Below are 22,661 nucleotides of genomic sequence, written 5' to 3'. Positions count from 1 at the left end.
CCGCCCGTCCGTCCATTAAAATATGTAATCAAATTTCAGTAGTGGAATTCTGCAACTCATTTCTTGAGTTACCGATAAAAATCTGTAACATTAAAAGCAAAATTAGGAATGAAAAGTATTAATTAAAGATGATAAAATCTTTATGTCGGTAGGATTTAACGACTACTATATTTTAGTCGCTATCTTACCAAAAATGTCGTTAATTACCAAAAGCATTTTAGGTGTACCGATTTTTTGTCGGTAACTCGATAAATGACTTTAATAATTCCACTACAGGACGCAATTATGGACCGATCGTCACGAAATTTTGTATGGAGGCCAGGTTCCGATTAAAAAAGTCACCGAGAGTTATTAGTGATGAATATTTAAAATATTTTGTGTGTAAAATGGATCAAAACGTAATTTTTATCCGAGTTGGTAGCAATAATTGTCCGATCGGTTTAATGTTTGAGTTTATTACAGAGAAGAAACTTGCGAAAATATGCGTAATAGGCAGCGAAGTAGCTACAGGATTAATTTTAAGTCAGTAAGTAAGTCATTCTGTTAGCATGTAAGGCTTTATCCAAATAAACAGCGTCATTGTTAAAATTGAATTGAATTGAAAAGAAAACTTACAAATTAATGAATGGACTAAACCTTGGAAGAAGGTTAGATAACATACAGTCGAACTTATCTATAACGTAGCAGTTGGGGACCGACGAATTGCTACGCTATAGAGAAAATTCGTTATAGAGAAACCGGAGCAAAATGACAAACCAGTCATTTTAAAGCAATGAAATTTTGAATATTTTGAATGAAATTTTATTCTAAAGCGGAAAGCACATCCAACGTTTGAGTTAAGTTTTGTGATGGGCGTTAGGAAAAAACAACAACAACAGGGCGACGCCGACACCAAAGTCCAGCGTTGATATGTTTGCCGGCATATATTTCTAATGAATTTGAATTTTTCGGCATCATGCCGAACAGTGTAAAAACGGCCAAAACGGCACAAAACTTTATCCAAACGTTGGATGTGTTTTCAGCTTAAGAGCGTTGATAAATGAGTTTTGCTCATAATAAAGAGCGTTGATGAATGTGTTATATTTCACATTTGTTGTGTAAACTAAAACCAGTAAGTTTTTAATTAATTGAATTAATCGAGCTAACATGAATTCTAGCAAAGTCCCACACATCCAACCAATATGCTACAATCGTTTCGCTGAGGGTTAGTCAGATCACCAGGCATATTAGATGTGAATAATGGCTAGAAGACAAAGGTAGAGTTTTGATAACTTCTATTCATACAGGCATTATTGCAAATTTGCAGATATGAAGCCTTTTTTCTATCAAAGTCTGCCTAGTGCCATGTCTAGAATCAGTTTTAAATACATACACATATACAATCGAAGGGGTTTTCCTTCATGAATTGTAATGCCTTCCAGTTTGGAAGTTTGATAGATTGGCAGTGACTCAGAGTAAGGTTTTTACCCAATTCATTATAGAGGGATTATTTTGTTTGAGAATTTCCATTTGTGCATTGTAAAAACTTCGTTAGAGAGAAGTATTCGTTATATGGAAGTTCGCGATAGAGAGGTTTAAAAAGGTAAAATGTGTGGGAAAAAGTTGTGATTTCAATTTTTTTTTTCGTTATAGAGAAAAAATCGTTAGAGAAGTTCGTTATAGAGAAGTTCGACTGTAGTTGTAGTCTAATATATACAGAGATCTGCAGTGGGATTCTCTAACGCATTTTTTGGTTACCGATAAAAATCGGAAAAATTGAAATGTTTATAATTTCGGTTATTAACGAGATTTGTTGGTAATTTAGCAACCAAAATAAAAGTTGTCGCTAATCCCTATCGATAGAAACAGTGTTGTCAACTTTTATTCATACTTTTCATTCATAATTTTGCTTTTTAATTTTACCGATTTTCATCGGTAACCAAAAAATCCGTTAGAGAATCCCTCTGCTGTGCATATACTTGTTTTAGGCTATAAATATAATGATGATCGGATAGTACTTGGCTGGTGAAATTGACCACATTTTTTGTGTGAAAAATGGACAAATTTAATTATACCATCCACCATAATATGGAGGGTATAATTATATTTGTCATTCCGTTTGTAACACATCGAAATATTCGTTGGAGACCCTATAAAGTATATATTCTTGATCAGTATAAAATTCTATGTCGAAATAACCCTGTCCGTCTGTCCGTCCGTCTGGCAATTTTTAACATGGATCTTTAAGAATTGTTATAGAAGTTTCTACTACTCCTAGGATGATTGGTACTGCAAAAAGCTATATTGGCCCACGTTTTGATGTAGCGCCCATAAAATGGTACCACCCAATTTTCGGTATTTTGAAGGTTGTGGCCTCAATATACCACTGAAATGGATGAAATTTGGTATTTAGTCTTCGTTGAGGGTACTAAACCTTCCACCTGAAATTTGGTATAGGTCCTAGTCTTCATATAGCACCTATAGAACGGTATCTCCCGGTTTTCGGTATTTTTTTTTTCAAGTATTTAACCTCAATATCCCCCCGAAATGCCTGAAATGCTGTATTTAGTCTACGTTGGAGGTATAAATCTTTCCATCCGAAATGTGTCGATATAGGTCCTTGTCTTCATATAGCCCCCACAGAACTGGACCTCCCAATTTTCCGTATTTTGAAGGTTGTGGCCTCAATATACCACTGATATGGCTGGAATTTGGTATTTAGTCTTCGTTGGGGCCACAAAACTTTCCACATGAAATTTGTCCGTATAGGTCAATGTCTTGATATAGGCCCCATAGAATGGGTTTTAGTTTTTGTCAAATTTTCGAACCGAGATTGCTTCGAAGCTTTTTTTACCAAACTTTCTTTAAGTTCCAAGATGGCTACCTCCCACACAAAAGTTTAAAATATTTTTATAAAATGGTGTGAACGGTAACTCTCGAAGCGAGCAATCGATTTGGTCTAAGCTTTGCACATAGTGTTATTCCTTCCAGATATAGATAAGTTTCCAATATGGACTATATCGGTCCAATCCTTCGGGTACCTCCCATACAAAATTCTGAAAAAAGTGAAGATTAAGAGCTCCTCTCGGATTGTTTTAATTTTTTCAGCACGTTGTTTTTGCCTTCCTCTTTACAACGGTACAATTTTTTCGCTGGCAAGTTCATACTTCCTGAAATAGTGGCCAAACGTTTCAAAAAGCCTTGACAGCACCAACTAAAATGGCACCAACTTAGATAACTCCCGCAGGCAGTTTCGGATTGTTCCAAACTTTGCACATCGTATTATTTTATTTAGTCACTAGAGGACCCAGCGAACTTCGTCTCGCAGTCTGTTAGGTATTGAACTTGAGGACTTTTGTTCATACATATAATACAATTATTGCTATCACGTTGCAGATTATCCGAGACCAAGTGCAAATAATTTTTTGCTTTGAACAATTTAGGGCGATTTAGAATCTTCACATTGAGCAATTTTACTTGTGTGAATTGTCAGTCTGTCGGAGAGAAAGGGTATTAAGATCGACTCTCTCCTGTAAACTGACAATTACCGCTACGGAATTGTGAATTGTAAATTAAGGTTAAGATAGATTTTTTTAGTAAATAATGCATTTGCAGATGTAAATTAAATATGTTGAAGCAAAGTTATATCTTCACGGCCATGTTCGTTTCACATTCGATGGTTTTCAAAAAGGTTCGGAAGATGGGATCCTTTTACGTTGAGGTAAAATTGTGACAACTTTTAGCGTTTTCAATGCTATAATATAATAAATAACTAAATTTCAACGCGGTATGAGCGATTGTTGAATCTTATCAATAATCGTAGTCGCTATCTTGGATTTTTTCATTAAACATTTTTGATGAATCGATTAGAAAGTTAGAATCAAAGATATTTTATAATCGAAAGAAATGCAGGTAATGCCGTGATTCAAGTGCTCAGTTTAGAACTTTTTCAGAAAAGTTAGTCCGATTTGAAAAGATAGGTCCGATCGTTTTGTGGTGACCACCTTCATTATTCGTCTAAATTTCTTCCTGACTTTGTGGTGTACAAAAATGACACTCTTCTCGTTCAAATTCCCTGTTATATGCGATCGATATAAAATCAAACATTATTATGATTACTATCACGCTGTGTTGAAAGATTTAGAATCTTTGATGTAGCAAGAGATATTTTCCAAGTAAATGGAAAACTGAACTCGTATTTAATTTTTGCTCAATTATGGGAAGTTATTATTTATCAGATTTTAATTATGTACTTAATTGAGCCATATGAACTAAATAGTTTTTATTAAATGCTCATTCTCCAAGAGATGTGTATCACACATCAACCTCTAAGAGACGATCGTTTTGGTAACTGGTTAGGTTTATCGCATCAGACATATTAGATGTAGTTAGACTATCTTCTATATTCGGAAACTCATATTTATACGGACAGTCTTGCTATTTATTTGCATGTACGATTTAAATTTGTTAAAATTAGTTGAACAGTTGATGCAAATTAATATCACCGTTCGATAGAGTTCATTCATCCGCTTAAAGCAAACCCGAGCAATTGTTGCTTATATGGGCATCTATAGGGTCCGGGATTTAATAAAAGGGGCGGGTCCCTTCGTTGAGATTAAATTATGAATATTTTTCGGAAGCTTAATGTATCCATTTGCAATATCGAAATGAATAAACGCTGAGATTTTCAATGGTTTAATTTTATATCGAACATGTGTTTTAATTTTAATAACGCTTTAGTGAATTGGTAAAATTCAAGATGGGTGGTCGCTATTTTAGATGAAGCAACTTCTACGGTCATTTCTGTTTTGGGTCCATGTGCCGTTTAGAATCTTTAGAATCAAAGATTTTGTATAATGAAACATGAGAATTAAAAGTCAAACTTATGTCTGTAGTGCGATTCTCTAACTGATTTTTTGAGTTAACGACAAATGTCGGTAAAATTAAAACGCAAAATTATGAATGTAAAGTTCAAATAAAAGTTGACAACACTGTTGTTATCGATAGAACTTTACGACTACCTTCTCTTGATCGCTAACTTAGGCAATTGTCATAATTAAATTGTCCACTGAAGCTGTATAATCCAGTAGTTGTCCAATAAACTGGCAGAATTCAAAGAGAAGAGTGTGAAAAGTAAGTAGTCAGTTGTGCAAACGTAATAAAGCTCCATTCAAACCGCCATTTGGAGCATTTCATCCAGAGCTGTGGTGTAGATTTGAACGTTGAATGTTCTGACTCCCGGCATTGTGATTGCATTCGGGAAGTTAACGACATATGTAAATTATAGTTAAATATTTATGTGAATAGAAATCTTCGTGGTTACTTACTTGTGGTCCGATACAAAACATTTCGCATAAGCCGCACTAAGAATAGAATTCCAACCCCTGTTGTTTCTTGGTTTCATTCATTCCAATTTTAAATATTACGCTTTTCGATATCGTTGATGACTTACTCATTCTAATGGAGTCTTGGCCTTCCCGCTCTGCGTTCTGCCAAGATATTCATTTTACAAACACATGAGATTCTGCCTAATTTTCATTACGTACGATTAAAAACTATTTCAGCGAAATGTCTTTGCTTTTTGAAATCGACTAAATAATGTTTACACCTCTGATACCGCTAATATCCTTTTGGACTAAAGTCGCCTTTAATTTTCGCTGTTAATTTGCATAAAGAATAGTTTGGAAACAGCAGAAAGCAAATTGTTTTTTAATTCATTTATTCCACCAAATAATAGAAGCACAAAAATGTCATTAGCTGTTTGTGCGTGTACAATTTTCGCCAAGATCTGTCCAACAATGTGTCACGGTATACTCCAAACGCAAAAGCTCGATAAAAATATGTAGAAAATTTGACATTTTTCAAAAAATATTTTTCCAAATTTTTCGCAGATTTTCGCGGTGTTTTTAGGTTTTATCCTTTTCTGCCATTAGACGATTCCGAGTTGGTGCAAATTGTCAAAATTTGTTCAGCCGTTCTTGAGTTATAAGCGTAGTAACTAACATCATCCTTTTTAAATGGTTTTATTTAGCTCAACCCGTTTGTTTTATTTATTATTCTTGGGTCAAATTTAGTAATTCAAATTTCACCCTCTTCCTGTCAACCGGTTAATCTGAAATTTTGTATACACTTTGGATTTTGGTGACAATACAATTATGTTTATTTATTATCATTATAAATTCAAGATGGCCGCCGCTACAAAATGGCGGATAATTTATGTTTTATTAATCCCATAAATATGGGTATCAAATGAAAGGGCTCAACAAGCAGAATACAATATACTATAAAAAATTGAAATCCAAGATGGCGGCCGCTACAAAATGGCGGCTAACGTAGGTTTTATCAATCCCATCAATATGGGTATCAAATGAAAGGTCTCAACAAGTAGAATACAATTTACTATGCAAAATTGAAAATTTGATGTTGCCTGGCCTGGGAATCGAACTCACGATCTTTAGCGTGCAAGGCGGTTGTGCATACCATTGCACCACGGTGACACCCAATTATATATACACCAATATACTATAAAAAATTGAAATCCAAGATGGCGGCCGCTACAAAATGGCGGATAACGTAGGTTTTATCAATCCCATCAATATGGGTATCAAATGAAAGGTCTCAACAAGTAGAATACAATTTACTATGCAAAATTGAAATCTAAGAGGGCCGCCGCTACCAAATGGCTGATAACAATTTTTTTTATCAATCCCACCAATATGGGTATCAAATAAAAGGGCTTGACAAGAAGAATACAGTGCACTATACAGTACATCTTATACACCCGAAAGCCATACAGTTTCCAGCAAAGTACAATTACGGGACGGCTGAAAGAAGAATGTTGGCTTTAATACTATCATGGGCTTCTACAATACATAAAATGCAGGGCAGCACTGTGGATCACGCAGTCGTATACTTAGGTGCGAAACTGTTTGAAGAAGGTCAAGCCTACGTGGATCTTAGTAGAGTAAGATCTTTGCAGGGACTACGTATAGAGGAGTTGGACTGCAATAAACTAACGGGCAAGAAACCTTGCAATAATGAAGCACTAAATGAATTAAACAGAATGCGAAATAAAAACTAAAAACTAGAAAATAAAAATAGGTAAAAAAACTTTTGAAGTTAAACGGTTTTATGTTAAACATACATTGCAATGTTTAAGATAAATGTACTAAAAACCAACAAATAATAAAATAGATACAGTCGTGGGAATTATAAACATATGCATAGACTAGACTAAAATAAAACCGTGGGACACGTCAATTGTCTACAAATGATCGACTTAATGTGCGATAGAAGAATCGTTTAATTCGTCGTTAGGCAGTTGGCCCGCAGACGGTAAGGAAATTACTTACTATTTTCTTGCTCATGGAAATTCCAATAGTTATACACTCCATGTAAATAAAAGAGATGTTTCAACTAGTTTATCGTTGGACATTCACACTGCTGGCTGGCGAGCAATCGTTTCACTGCTCGTAGTTTGTCTTTAGTCGACAAAGTACTACTCGCTCACCACTATGAAACCCTACAACTCGCTTATAATCGAGCTTGCTAGCTTGTTTGCACATTCTAGCCCTACTTATCACACGTCCATCGCTGTCGGTTGAACAACTGTCTAATTATAGTGTAAGACGTGCCCCACGGTTTTATTTTAGTCTAGTCTATGCATATGTTTATAATTCCCACGACTGTATCTATTTTATTATTTGTTGGTTTTTAGTACATTTATCTTAAACATTGCAATGTATGTTTAACATTAAACCGTTTAACTTAAAAAGTTTTTTTACCTATTTTTATTTATATATATAGATGTATCCCACACAAAATTTGGGAAAAGTGCAGTTTAATAGCTTACATATCTCGGATCGTTTTGATTTTTTTCAAAAAGTTGTTCTTGCGAGCCCTGTTACAACGGCGCATTTTTTGGGGGCAACTCCATATATCTAGAGATAGTGACCCAAAACCTCCAAAAACGCCTGCGATACCAATTAAATTCTGTAGTAGGTAAGATAACCCTCGAAGGGAGAAAACCAATTTGGTCCAAACGTTGTACATCATATTATTTCTTACAACCTCGAATTATGTCAGATTATCGACCCACGCTTTCGGGTACTTCCCCCCACACATAGTTTGGAAAGAGTACTGTTTAAAAACTCGTCTGGGATATTTTAAAATTTTTGGCAATATCCCAGCAAAAATTTGGTAGGCACATGTCATTACTTTCTGCATTACCAGGTAATGAGTACTCATTACCCTCCGCATTATCAGACAGTACATATATAACAGTTAACATGTAACTAGTTACATCCTTACTTACTACTTACTTACAAAGGAGTAAGTATGGTGGCACAGGGCTAGTGTGTCTGAATACAAATCCTAGGTTTGTGTGTTCAAAGCTCACCGTCAGCATGGGAGTTTTTTGTTGACAAAATTACGAAGAAATGTTGATGTACATGGATGTTTTTAAACAACCCTTACTATTCGTACGAGTGGCCTAGTGTGTAGTGTGTTTGGCTACAAATCAGAAGTTCATGTGTTCGAAACTAGAAGGAACCGAAATAAAAGAAAAAGAAAAAAAACAGAAAGTGTGCAGTGTTGAATTTGAATATATTTTCACCTCAATTGATCTAAAAATAGAACATATGCTTTTAGCATCCTTTTCGACTACCGGTAAGTGGTTAAATATGTACTTTGTGTACACATTTATGGAAGTACTTCCCTCCTATGACATCCCCATGTAAAAATAATGACTTTTACGGTCATTTAGTAAGTAGTTACAACTGCCAAAATTTACTGAATAAAGTCATTATTTGGTAATGACTTTTTTTGCTGGGATGTTGTGTTTGCGGCCCTACACAGAAAAAAAAACACCCTGAAAATTTTGATTAAAAGCTTTATCACCATATTTTTGTCGAATGGCGATAAAATATTATGAATATATAGGGAAAATGTTTATCAAACATGAAAATGTAACTAGAAAGCGATCAATAAACGATTTCAAGAGCGAGAGAAACAACAGTATTAGGGCATAAAGAGAGCGCTATAACAATGTGCTGTGTTTTTTTCTTGAGATGTGAGTATCGTTGCTATGTATATTTCAAAGCATGGTCATGGAATTTTTGCGGCATGAAGGGATGGAGCGTTTGTGTGGCATTTGGCTTGTTTATTTATTTGTGCTCGGGTGAAGGCTTGTATGTAAGTTTGTTACTGTTTCTTGTTGCTGATTTTTATGAACCTAACAAACGAAGAGGGAAAGAAAAAAAAGACGGTACGAGTTCTCATGTTTTGTTCTGTTTGTGGTTAAGAAAGGCAGATAACATGTTTTAACCGTCAGTTTGGTATTTTTGGCAGTCTCTTTAAAGCAGTCGTTCTGTGTGGATCGGTAGTGCAGAAATAAATCAATGTTTGTGTGTTTTCTTAAAGTAAAGGTGCCTTTCAAGTAAATTATATGCCCAATACATTTTATAATTGAATTCACGAATATGAAAAAGGATAATAAGAATATTTTAATGGACAAAGAAGCAACCGCATGTGATATTGGTAATAACATCAAAACATTTTATATATTTGAAATATATATGGATGTACTATTTCTCACATTACAGATACCCATTTTCCGCTGATGATTTTCCATGTGGCAGAAGAATGTGTTTTATTTCACAACGTTCAATGATGTTCCCTCTATTTTATATCACTATGCAACACTGAAAATGCAAACAACTTTTAGTATGCATTTTTTGAAAGTACATATTTAGACTACAAAAACCCTAGTAGGGTTTTGTCCTGTCAGATCCAGTTCGGATTTTATGGTCTCATCTAAACCGGGCTAAATCTACACTTTTTTGCATTTATCAGGCCTTTATCTCAGAAACGAACAGGAATTTGGCCTTGCTGTCTTTAGCAATATTGTTGCCCTAAACTAGTAGAACTTATCTTTTGAAAAAAAGACATACGAAAAACCCCATCTAGGCCATCAAAATCTATATAATATAGAAAATTTTACATAATTTCTGAAATTCTGGCCAGTATCGGCTAAACTATTGCGAGTTGAACCAAGTAACCTTTTGCAAAAATCTTCCAAATAGAGTTCTCAACAATTGTTTAGAACATTCTGAAACTCTAAAATGCTTACTTCATGTTTTCAGCGGTATTTTGCATCATATCTTTTACAACACGTATTTCACATACAGTTCACACCAAGAGTTTATTCTCGCATTTCGGATTTCACTACATTATTGACATTTTTATTAAATCGTCGTTGAAAAATGTACTGAAAACAACGGCATAGAGGCATTTTACAACAACGACATGTTCTGAAGAGTTGTGTATTACATTCCAGAGAATATTTTTCCAAAAGAAAATGTTCATAAAAAATTAACGGTTTTGGAAATACGGTGCGAAATGTATAAAAATTGTGGAATTTTTGCATATATTTTGAAATTTGAGGCAATAAATGTAGTTTTTCGAGTTCATTATTTCTCCAAATATTTTATTCCTGTCCTTATCTACAAATTTGCTTCAGAGGTCAGAAGAAGATTCGCATTGGTTTCAGAGATATAGCCCCAAATTTCTTCAAAAACTCAATATTTACCCATGTTTAGATGGGGCCATAAAATCCGAGCTGGATCTGACACAACAAAACCCAACTAGGGTTTCTTGTCGTTTGGGTCTGTACTTTCAAAAAATCCTCAGCTCAAATTGTTTGCACAAGATCACCTTAAAAATGTTGCACAGTGTATTTAAAAGTGATTTATTCGTTTTCTTATATTAAAATTAATGTGTGGCACTAAATAATTATGTACTTCTGTTATTAATTATTCCATTCCGTTTTTCTTTCTTTCATCTGTTATTTTTTATGTACTTATGCGTCTGGTGTTGCTTTTTGTACTTGGCATTTCAATTAAATAAATAACCATGACCATTTATAAATGTGTGTATGTATCTTTTTTTGTGGCTTTTGGGTTTGTATTTAACAAAAAAAAAACAACAAAATAATTGTAAATATGAATATTTTTTAATCAAGAAAATATTTTATTTTTTATCAAGCAAAATGAGGAATATTTTGATAAATATTTTTGTCAATATGTGAAATATTTTATCAGTTCAAAATAAAAAAATCGATAAATATTTTAATCAATATTACAATTTTATTTTATCAACATGTATTTTTTCTGTGTGATCAAAAAATTTTATCGAATTTTGTCAATATGACAATTTTTTTTATTGCCGGAAAATCGATAAATTTTTGGTTGAATCTTCGAATTTCTTTATCAAATGGCTACAATTTTTTTCTGTGTAGTTAAAACAAAAACTGATTTTCGGGGCAAATCCATACTTCCTGAGAAAATGGCCCAAAAACTCAAAAAAAAAAAAACCCTAGATGTCAGAAGTATTGTGTTTGCTAATTTTCTTTAGGTCCGAGTCAGCACAGCTGACTGATACTTTCTTACTTGTTCAAATATTATTTTTCCTCCTTCCACCGGCCTGTATTCCTTCCGCTACTGCTCGTTTTGTATACATTTTAAGCTGGAATATCGTCATTCATTCACAATGTATGGTCTAGGCAGCGTAACCGTTGTAATTCGAAAAGTATAATAACTTCGATGAAGGTGCGGTTACGGTTACGTACACCATAAATTTGAATTTCTTCGATGACCTTGTATTACGCATTGATACCACGTATACACGTACATTACAGAAAAATGTCACCAACTCATTTAAGGATTCAACAGAAAGTTGAGGTTGGTTAGGGTCCATAACAACTTGTTGGAGTTCAACATATTGACATACAATATTAAATAATCCCACCAAACAAAAAATTAAGAAGGTTCATATTTACCGCTCCGACAAAACAATTCGACGAGCATATCTTGTTGTTAGATTTATGTCATAGTTTCTAAACGAACCATTAAATTACAACATAAGCTGTTGTCAAGTGTCATGACAATATACCACCCTTTGACAGAAGTTTTGGTTCTTAAACTTTATATTAGCCTTAAAGAAACTAACTCAATTGCTTGTTTACATGGAGACAAACTTTCTTTTTCTTTTGAGACAATTTTTCAAAGTTAAGACGAATAAAATGTGTAACCCCAACTATTCCACAGCAATGTCAATAAGCAATTGAAATGATATCACTAAGTTTGAGTATTGCATGAATCCTAAAAGTTTAAGTGTCTGCAACAATTGGTTGTGTGAAATAATTGAATCACGAAATTTGATCTTCATCATCAGAAAACATATTTGAAGTTAATCCAGGTGAAATGGAAGATAAGTTATTTTGTCGGCATGGAGATTAAAAAGTTTATCAAAGTAAATGGGTTTTTGTCATTTTTTTAACATGTTAGTAAAAATTAAATAAATGAAATTTCGAAAAGTAAATGGGTTTTATTTTTCTTAAGGATGTTATAACAAAACAAAAAAATAACATTTTAATCTAAAACCACTACCTTGCTATTAGACAAGAGACCCACTTACACAAATCCGCAAGTCAAGATTTATGTATGTTTCTCGCGACATTTGCTAGTAATGTCGTCAAAGTTTCCAATGGATTGCGAGCTAGCATCATTCAAAAGATTTATTGTAGATTTCTTCGAATTCAATTATTACGCGCTTTTCAATGTTGGAAACCATCCTTAGAATATGCAATTTTTTAAGACTATTTGAAGCGCCTAAACATATGCTTATACATGAACTTGTAATATGGGCAAACTTCTTAATAATGGTTATTAACATGTTATATAGACCCACGCTTGTGAACTACTGTCTAGAAATGTTTACAATGTAGATGAGCTTACAGCATACGTGCAACATTATACCGACCATGAAGACTGATGCTGTCATAGAGAAAAATAAATTTCAATGGTGCTAATAATATAAATTAAGCAACAATTGGCTTGAGTAATTCTGTTGCAATGTTCATGGCACATAGAAGCTGAAACTTACAAATCATACAATGAAATGTACATACATACATAGGGACATATGCAAACAATACATAAGAACATATAATAAAAAAATGAGTAACTCATAGAACGCGACATAATAGAAAGAAAAAAATAAATGTAACATTGAAAAACTTTAGATGAAAGTAAGTTTCTAAGGGTAATTCATAATTACATGCTAAATTTAATTTGCTGTCAAGGCGGCAAAACTAGCTCTTTTTTTCTTTTCTTAAACCATTCGTGAAGTTAATAAAAATGTTAATGTGACAAAAGGGATTTAATTTTTTATATTGTACAAACAACTCTCTGCTTTGCATATTATACAAATAAAAACAGTTAAAAAAAGAGAATTTTAAAAACGTCTCGAAATAGAAAGTGGAAAAATAGGAAATCTTGTAAGTTAATTCCCAGAAGCACTTTGGTACAGATGTGCCAAGAGAATTGTTGATGCTAATTCACACTATTGTGCATGGCATAGTGTAGGAAATAAAACACGTTAAGGTAACGTCAAGAACAACAACGAATATAAAATTCCTTGGCAGCGGGTTCTCTCGTACCGGATTAACCCGAAACCACACAACATCCGTGTTCCGACTAGCGGCTGCCACCTCAGTGTATATATGTTTGTATTTGTATCGTTTTTCTGGGTTGGGAGCAGCATAACCCGGAATGCCTGCTTCGAATTCTTTTGGTCCGTGCCGCGAACTTTATTCCTTACTTGTCTTAAAGTAAGGGATAACAAAAATGGTCTATAAATATACGATATAAATGTCCTAAATGCATTATCCGTAGAAATTCTCACAAAACTTTTCTACGGAAAGTTATGACAGTCTAATGTAGATAGGATGGCATTGCAAATATTTTCACTTGATAAGAAAAAAAGAGTCTTGAGTTTAGCCGTTATGCGGATTAAACTGTATGACTACCATTACCAAACATTTTCGTTCATTCCTACAGATGCAAATAACAGAACAATAAACAACCTAATAGGAAAACGTCATGTTACATCAACTCCCTAATTCAATATCGTGTAGTTGTACGATTTGTCTACTGCTCTTAGTGATTGATTTTAGAAGAGAGTTTTCATTACAATGTATTTAATTTAAAAGTAGTGGCACAAGCAAGGTATGGAAAAGTGGCACAAAATTTAAAAAAGTGGCACATTTGGTATCAAAATAAAAAATTGTCACAGAAGTATCAACGCCGAAAAAAAGTGTCAATAGTGTCCAGGCTGCAATTATGGGCCGATCATCACGAAATTTTGTTTGGAGGTCAGCTTCAGACCAGAATAGACGCCTATTGTTATTGGTGATGATCGTGAAATATTTAGAGGGTGAAATGGGCCAAAACAAAATTTTTCCGATCAACGCGAAAATTTAAATAACCCCCTGTTTTTGTAACTATTTTTTGTTCGTTCGTCTATATTCGTAATAATTTGGGCATCCATAGCTCAGCCCCTAGATGACATACAGACCTAATTATTCGTAGACACTTTCTACATATAGTTAAGAATTTTTTATTAAAAAATCAGCGTTCCACATTTGCGCTAAGGCAAGTAAATCGATCTACAAAATTTATCAATTCGTGTGAGAACAATAAATTATTTTACAAAAACAGGGGGTAAGTATTGAGTTTATGAGATAAGAAGCTTGCAATTTAACACGATGATCAGACAGTATTTAGCGGGTAAAATGGACCAGTATATACTGGGATCCCACAGTTTTAATTGTGTGTAGTGTAACCATAACCCCGCTAGTGCTCGCAGTTATAAATTAATGCTAACACATTTTAGCAAGAGATAAGATTTTTGGTCAAAGAAAGCGGTTGAAATTGACCATAATTTTTGTGGAAAAAATATCCAAATTCAATGATTGCTCCATATTTAAATTTCTGGATGACATGTTAGTACAAATTATGAAAACGACACTTAAAAAACCAACTTTTGACCTCTCACTTTATCCAAATTATATCAATGTAGCAATAAGATAACGGAAATACTGTCTAAGTTGTGTAGGGTATCACAAGGTCGGTCCCGTCCGCCCATAGCCATCTTTTACTTGTTTTAATCAATATTTTGTATTATTTAATATTGGATTAAATAATCATACACACTGGCTTTTTACTGTAAAAATACAAACTATTGCTGAAAAAAACAAAAAGTCGAAACACAAAAAATGTTTCTATTTACGATTTTATTTACGAAAGCTTACTTAATTTTCTTTTTATACCCTCCACCATAGGATGGGGGTATATTAAGTTTGTAACTACGTTTGTAACTACTCGAAATAATCATTGTAGACCCCACAAACTATATATATGCGTGCAATTCTACATATAATCATGTCCGCCCGTCTGTCCGTCTATCCGTCTGTGGAAATCGCTCTAGCGTCCGAACGGATTGACGTAGGTGGATGAAATTTTGGGAAAATCTATTGTTTGTACGTAGGACTTTTGGTATTGAAAGCGGGCTATGTAGGTCCACGCTTTCGTATAGCCCCCATACAAAATGACGCGTGACGCGTCGTCGTTTTAAGGAATTTTACCACCGAATTGCTTATAATTTGGTATTTTGTGTCTCCAGATCCCAAAAAACATTCCTACCAAAGTTAGTTTATATAGGTCCACGTTTTGGTATAACCCCCCATATAAAGTACGCGTAATTTTAATATATTTTGATTTTTGATGTATTAGTCCCATTTGACAACAGAATCGGTTGCAACTTTGTATTTTGCGTTTCCAGAGGCTAAGAAACAAGGACGATATCTCCCGATTTTCGGTATTTTGAAGTTTTTGGCCTCATTATCACACCGAGATGGCTGAAAATTGGTATTTAGTCTTCGTTCTCCTTCCAATTCTACTTTCTGCGTGAAATTATCAATTTAGTGGGATGATATGGAAACATATAAACTGAAAATGCAACGAATTTTCATTAATGTCTTTCAAAATATTTAATCAAATGTGAAAAAATATTATTATTCTTTGTTTTGTTTACATTTACCGATGACAGTAACATTACAAACAAAACAAATTTCTTTATGGTTGTTGTTGAGTTGTATTTGTTGTAGTATTTACTTTACCTGGTTTTTCTACCATGGGTAAAAGGCATAATTTGACGATTGGTAATTGTGCCGTTTTGTGTTAAGAAATTTGTAAGGATATCACATCATGAGGGATGTTGGAAAATAAACATGTTGCTATATACACTGTGTTATCGACTGCATGTATAGAGATATTTGAAATTATGTTTGTAAACATTACCATTTCAACATGTGTCTAAACATCTTGTTGATTGTTTTGTATAAACATAACGGTAAACAACAACATGCTACAATTGCTGGATGCTGTCAACAATTGATTTGGGAAAATCAGTTGCCGGTCGGAAGGCATAGGTTGCGGACAAAATAAGCGGTCGACAAGGAGTGGTTCAACAAATATTGGGTGTTTAGAATAACAGGCTAATACTAAAAGGCGGTAAACGCAGTGTTTTTGTTTAAAAAATATGTAAATATTTACTTTAATAGCACAAACGCAATGTTCTACATTTAAATATATTCATACCCAACATCGAGGGGAAACGGAAATAAGTTTAAAAAAGTTTCACTGCACGGAAGCAATTAAGTGTTAAACAACTTTTTTGTTTTGCATTGTTTTGAGGCGGAAAATAAAATAAATATGATAACTAGTGTAAGTGTCCTGCCAAAGTTTTTAATGGCTATAAAAATGTTATGTTATAAAACAAAACAAATATTGATGAGTGTGTGTGGATCAAAATGATAACTGCATATAATAAAGTTTTAAATTTTTAAAATTTTTATAGCCTAACATAATGCATATAAAATAACAAATGGGAAACCAACAGGTTGTCGTTAATTTCATATGGCATGCAGTTTAAAGTTGTGTTGCTGGAGTATATTATATATACAGCTTTTAGGGGGAAATATAATTAGAATTTATAAGCAATAAAAATTTAGAATATTTTCGTAATATTTCTGAACAAAAAAATCATATGCAAAAGTGTGCTCGGCATACTTCAAAGAACTTAAATACAATATGTAGGGTGCATACTTGCCGCCCTATAAGGTGTAGTTAAATGTAAATAGAGAAGTTTAATACAAACTTATCATAGTGTACCGAGATAGTGCGTATATATTTAAAGTATTACAAACTTGGTGATATGAATTAGACATTGTAGTTTTTACATATTGTCACAAAAACTTGAAAATTCTTCGAATTTATAAAGGTAAACGAGTCAAAAATTTCAGTTTTTGCAGTTTTTGGAAATGCAACCGAGAACATTGTTTAACTTAGACGTTTGAGCACCATTTTTATTTATTTTTTTAATTTAACACAATGTTGATATAAAAACTCACGCCAACATTTTTCTAGTGAAGTAACAAGTAAGAACGGAGTTATGTTCGGCCAGGCCGAACTTTTTATACCCTTCCCCACGAACTGCATTGAAGTAAATTTGAACAGTTAGTTTCTTTTCGTTTATGAACGTACTAACATCTTCCTCTACGTTGAGGCTTATTCCTTGGAGTAGCAGAATATCTTAACTGGCCATAACTACTTTATATTGAAAAATTTCTGCGTTAAGATTTTCTGCCCATTGAGATTCCGAAATGACAAGTGATGTCCACTTCAGAAGAAGACTGTAACTAAACCCTTTAAAAGAGCTCGCATTGGGCGTCATCGTTGTTCTTTCCAAATCATGGACCAATATTCTCAATTTTCCGAATTGAGCTTTTGTATGCTCTGACAACGCCCAATAGCAAATTACAGCAATCTCTGTTCGAAATTTAGAAAACAAAATAATCGAAATATCAAATTGCGCAATACCTGTTTTTGGCAGCTAAACTAAAACCTGGATATATAAAAACCAAAAATGTTTTACAATCGATGAATCCGAGTTTCACCCTTTCAGAATTCGCGAAATGTTAACCTATTTCATGTAGTATGACTGAAATTCTCTAAAATGAATGTCGACCATTAAAATAATTTTCGTGGAAGCTGTTTTGGCATCAATGTAGAAAAATGGGTAAAAATGGGTTGAAGCCAATAAGTTTTTTTATATTCCCTTCAGATTTCTGGCTTAACCTTGCATTGCATAGACCTATACGCAAAGAAAAACTCAAAGAATACTCCATAGGCAACATGACACTAGTAAATGATTTTTTGATATATCCACTGCATCCACCTAAATTTGATGCTGACATTTTGAAGCATTTTTTAAATTTTTTAATAATCGGGACGCGCAACATTATAATATTCAAAACTCATAATAGGATTATAGTACTCTTGATTTAATGTATATCTCATGAGTGTGCTCCATACATCATCCTAGTAATTGGAGTCTAAATGCCAAAATTTGATGGGTGAATTTTCTTAAAAAACCTATTTTTTGGGTGTAAATTGTACAAGTGAATTTAGTTCGTTTACGCGACGGATCTAATGAGTCCTTCCGCGTTCGAATCCATCCACTAAAACGCATGATATTGATAGCTTGAAAATAGAAAAATCGGCAAAAATATATTTTGACAAATCCGCGTACTAAACCGCGATTTTCTTTAAAAATGTTTACATAAATGACATTGTGTGATGCAACTGACGGCTCACTTTGACCGCTGAGTGAAACAATAAATGAATAAATATTGAAAGAGATTGATTCGCTGTATCCAAAAGCGGATGCGCATCAACTGATTTTAACTAATTCGCGAATAACAGGCTTTTTAATTTTCATATTTTTTGAATGATTATTAGTTAAATATTACTCATAATTTCCTATCCTTATAAGTTATCACAGTAAGCAACTTGGCTTTCGCGATGGTATGCCATATTTCTTAGTGAAGTTTTAGCAGTATACATTTATTATTGTATGGGATTTTAGCGAAATAGTTGGAGACCTCCAAAATATTTATACCCTACACACTATGTGGAAAGGGTAATTATTATAAGTTTGTTTTTCGGAAAATTCATGTAACACCGCGAAATATTCGCTGTAGACCCTCCATGTGGTATACCAAAATTCATATCTCGACGAGATAAAGCGATTTTGAGATGTGTGTCCGTACGTTCGTCCGTCTATTAAAATTGTACGCACGCTACAGGCCGTAATTATTGACCAATCTTCACAAAATTTTGTATTGAGGTCGGGTTCAGACCAAAATAGACCCCTATAGTTTTTGGTGATGATCGCAAAATATTAAGGGGATGAAATGGACCAAAAACAAAATTTTTACCCGATTTTGTAGCGGATCTATAGGCCACAATAAAAGTCCAACAGGCTCGAAATTTTGGATAGTTTGGATTTACAATAAGGAATAAGCTTGCAATTTAACATGATGATCAGATAATATTTAGGGGGTTAAATAAACCGAAACTTTTGTGTGAAAATTGGTAAAATAAAAGAGTTACAGCATAGTATATGAAGCGACTCCACAGTTTTAGTTGTGTATAGTGTAACCATAACCACGCTAGTTCTTCGTTCTTAGTTGATACGTGCTAATAGTTGTTTGCAAATATTTTTCTTCTGATGTTTTTTGGAAAAGCCGAAAAGTGAGTGTGATTCTCATTTTTTGATACTAGACACTTAAAGAGTTCGGTTTTTCGCTAAAAAAGGCATCATTTCAAAAACCTGAAAAGCCAATGATAATTCCCTTCGCCGGGATGAAATCATGATAGTGGTAGCGATCAGTAAAATTTTGTAAACTGTCAGTTCGTTTTGAAAAACATTACTCTCTGTAATAGAGGGTAATAAAATGAAGTTAAGCCATTGGGGGAATACTCCAGCTTAAGCAATCAAATGAGATTGAATCTTCAACAATAAACAAAACAAACAGTAGCAATTGTAGTTCAAAACTGACAAAATGTTGCACAAGGTAAGAATATTAGTTGATGAAGATGAGATAATTTTGGATAATGATCTGATAGTATTTTGCGTGTGAAATTTACCATAAGTTTTGTGGGAAAATTATCCTAATTTTTGGAACATATTTTAATTTCTGTAATTTTACATATTCCGGCAAATGACGAATACGAAACTTGAAAACCAATCCTTGACCTCTACTTTGATGCAAATTACATTAGATAACTAAACTACTCTCTATGTAAATGGGTTCCTTTATTGTTTTGTATTGTTTGTAAGAAAATACATTTACCTTGCATGCTACAAAATGTTGCAATCATGATAGACCATTTTTTAGCGGATGAAAGAGAAATTACCAGTTTTTAAATTGAGGTAAATTACAATTTTGTATGAGGTCTTGAAGTTTTTGGGCGGTTTTATTCCCTTATAAAGAAAAAATATTTAAAAATTCCCTTTGTGTTGTAATACCAATATGTATATATAAATCGGTAACAATATTTAATATCTATCCGTAGACGCCTAAATATTTGCTAAATTTATTTTCATTTTCGCGGAAAATCAAAAAATAATGAAGGAATCTTGGAGTAAATTTTATTTATTCTAACTCAGAGTCCATAAAAATCTCTAAAAAATAAATTAAAAATACGTACAGAATCTAGACAATGTCCAGAAAAATGTGAGACCAAAATTTTATAGATTAGGATTATAAATTGCATATTGCGGCTACAACAAAATACAAAAGTTTATTGCTGGAACATTATTTCAAAAATAAATTTTTTGGTTTAATACGAAAAATTTGAGAACATTTTTTGGGAGTTATTCTACTATTTCGCTAAATTTCCAAACAAAACCTGAATTATTTTGCTAAAACCTCTTCAAGGAAAATAGTTTATCATCGTGAAAGTATATTTGCTTAGTGTGCTAAGTAATAGAATTAGGAAATAAAGAGTGATATTGATATTACAATCAAAGAAAAAACATAAAAGTTAAAAACCGTATAACGCGCGAAATAGTTAAAATCAATTGAGGCGCATGTGCTTTTCGCATAGAGCGAGTGCATCATTGTCAATATGTTTGCATTTTTCCATGTTTCATTCAGCGACCAAAGTGTGCCATCAGTTGCATCTTACTACACCAAAATGCTTCATGTGGGTAAAAATAACGCGATGTTCATATGATTATAAGGCGCATCCGATTTCAGTGACCCCCTGTTAAAAATACGTCAATAAGAAAATTTTTATACAGATTCGTCAAGAACCGCGGATGTGCTACCTGATTCTATTTTTGGTTAAATACGAATACTACTCCCGAATCTCTGTAATTTATGACACACCTTTTTGACAAATATTATAATCACGTATAAAGGATTCAATTTATGTAAACAATTTTAAAGGAAATCGCGGTTTAGTATGCGGATTAGTCAAAATAAAATTTTGCTTATTTTCCTATTTTCAGGGTACCTATATCAGCGGTTTTAGTGGATGGATTCGATCGCGGTAGGGCTCATTAAATCCGGCGCGGAAAAAAACTAAAATCACGCGGGGTTCAAGGGTACCTGAGTCACAGTTGTAAATTTTGTAGCCAAAAAATAGGTTTTTAAAGAGAATTTACGCACCAAAAATTCGAATTTGGACTCCTATTACTAGGGAGCTGTACGGAGCACACTCATGAGATATACATCAAACGACGTGGAATCACGAGTTCTACAATCCAATAAATAGTTGAGGTCATTATCTGGTTGCGCCCTTAAATTATAAGAAAAATTCAAAAAACCCGGATTTCAAAACTTCAAAATGTCAGCATCGATTTAAGGGGGATGCTGTGTATATATCGAAAAGTCATACATTAGAACCATGTTGCCCAAGGGGTATTCTTCAATTCTTTCTTTGAGCTCAGGTTTGAATTTTCCCCGGTTTGACTAGAAATCAAGAAAAAACACAAAAAAACTTGCTAACTTCAACACATTTTTACCCATTTTTTTATATTACCACCAACACAGCTTCCACGTAATTTATTTATTATGGTCTATATTACGATACCACGGCTAAAACACTTCAATTAATATAAATATATTCATATTATATAAAATATATTGACAGTCCGCGACTTATTAAATGGTGAACCTCAACTTCAACGATTGTAAAACATTTTTGAATATTACCATATATTATTTCTTAATACAAATTTTGTTTTTTTTTTACGAAACAATTTGTCTAACCACTGTAAAATAAGGAAAATGTCATCTAACGTTTTCAGTAATGGGCCTATGTCTCTGGTATTTTATTTTTATTTTTTATTTATTTAAGTATTTATTACAATTAAAAATAATAATAAACATATAGCTAAATGCACTAGCGACTACGGCTATCGGCTCATTAGAGTGGTATTAAAAAATCGATGTTGGATTTTTTTTAGCGGCACGCCCCTAAAATGGTTATTTTTGTTGGATTTTCGATTGCCAAAGTTTGGAAGATGTTAACAATTGCCACTGGGGCCTCCAAATTTCCATAGTAATTTGTATGGGACCAACGGTAAATTTACACGAAATTGCTCTAAAAGCCACATTTATTGTCCAATCGATGAAAATTTTTTACCAATTCATTGCAAGAAAGCGAACCCTACAAAGATTTTGATATTGCTCCAATAGTATATTTGACCAATTTCAAGTAATTTGGGCCCTATTATATGGTTGGGTGGTTGGATTACTTCTCATCGATTGGACGGCAATTTAAGCAATTTCATGACAATTCACCGTTGCCCCATACATATTACTGTTGAAACTTTGCTACTGGGGCACGTGTTAACATATTCCATTTGTGCTCAAACTTTGATAATCTTAAAATCCAACAAAACTAAAAATTGTATATTGGTGCCGC

The 22,661-nt window shown here is 33.4% G+C and overlaps 1 protein-coding gene across 4 annotated transcripts in view; it reads left to right on the top strand.

Annotated features, from left to right (window-relative positions):
- Positions 1 to 22,661, top strand: part of hec (calcitonin receptor hector) — a 141,063-nt gene that overhangs the window by 19,797 nt on the left and 98,605 nt on the right. For 2 of the 4 annotated variants that reach the window (XM_073972270.1, XM_073972267.1), the window contains exon 1: positions 16,288 to 16,604. The exons of the other annotated variants lie outside the window; for them this stretch is intronic. The gene's annotated coding sequence lies outside the window, so the exon portion shown is untranslated. Of the gene's footprint in view, positions 1 to 16,287; positions 16,605 to 22,661 lie in introns of those variants that run through there. 4 annotated transcript variants of the gene reach the window in all.

This window comes from Musca autumnalis, unplaced genomic scaffold (genome assembly GCF_047663935.1).
Source record: "Musca autumnalis isolate F117 unplaced genomic scaffold, ASM4766393v1 scaffold_3, whole genome shotgun sequence".
NCBI lineage: Eukaryota > Metazoa > Arthropoda > Insecta > Diptera > Muscidae > Musca > Musca autumnalis.
This window is presented reverse-complemented; position numbering and strand designations above follow the sequence as displayed.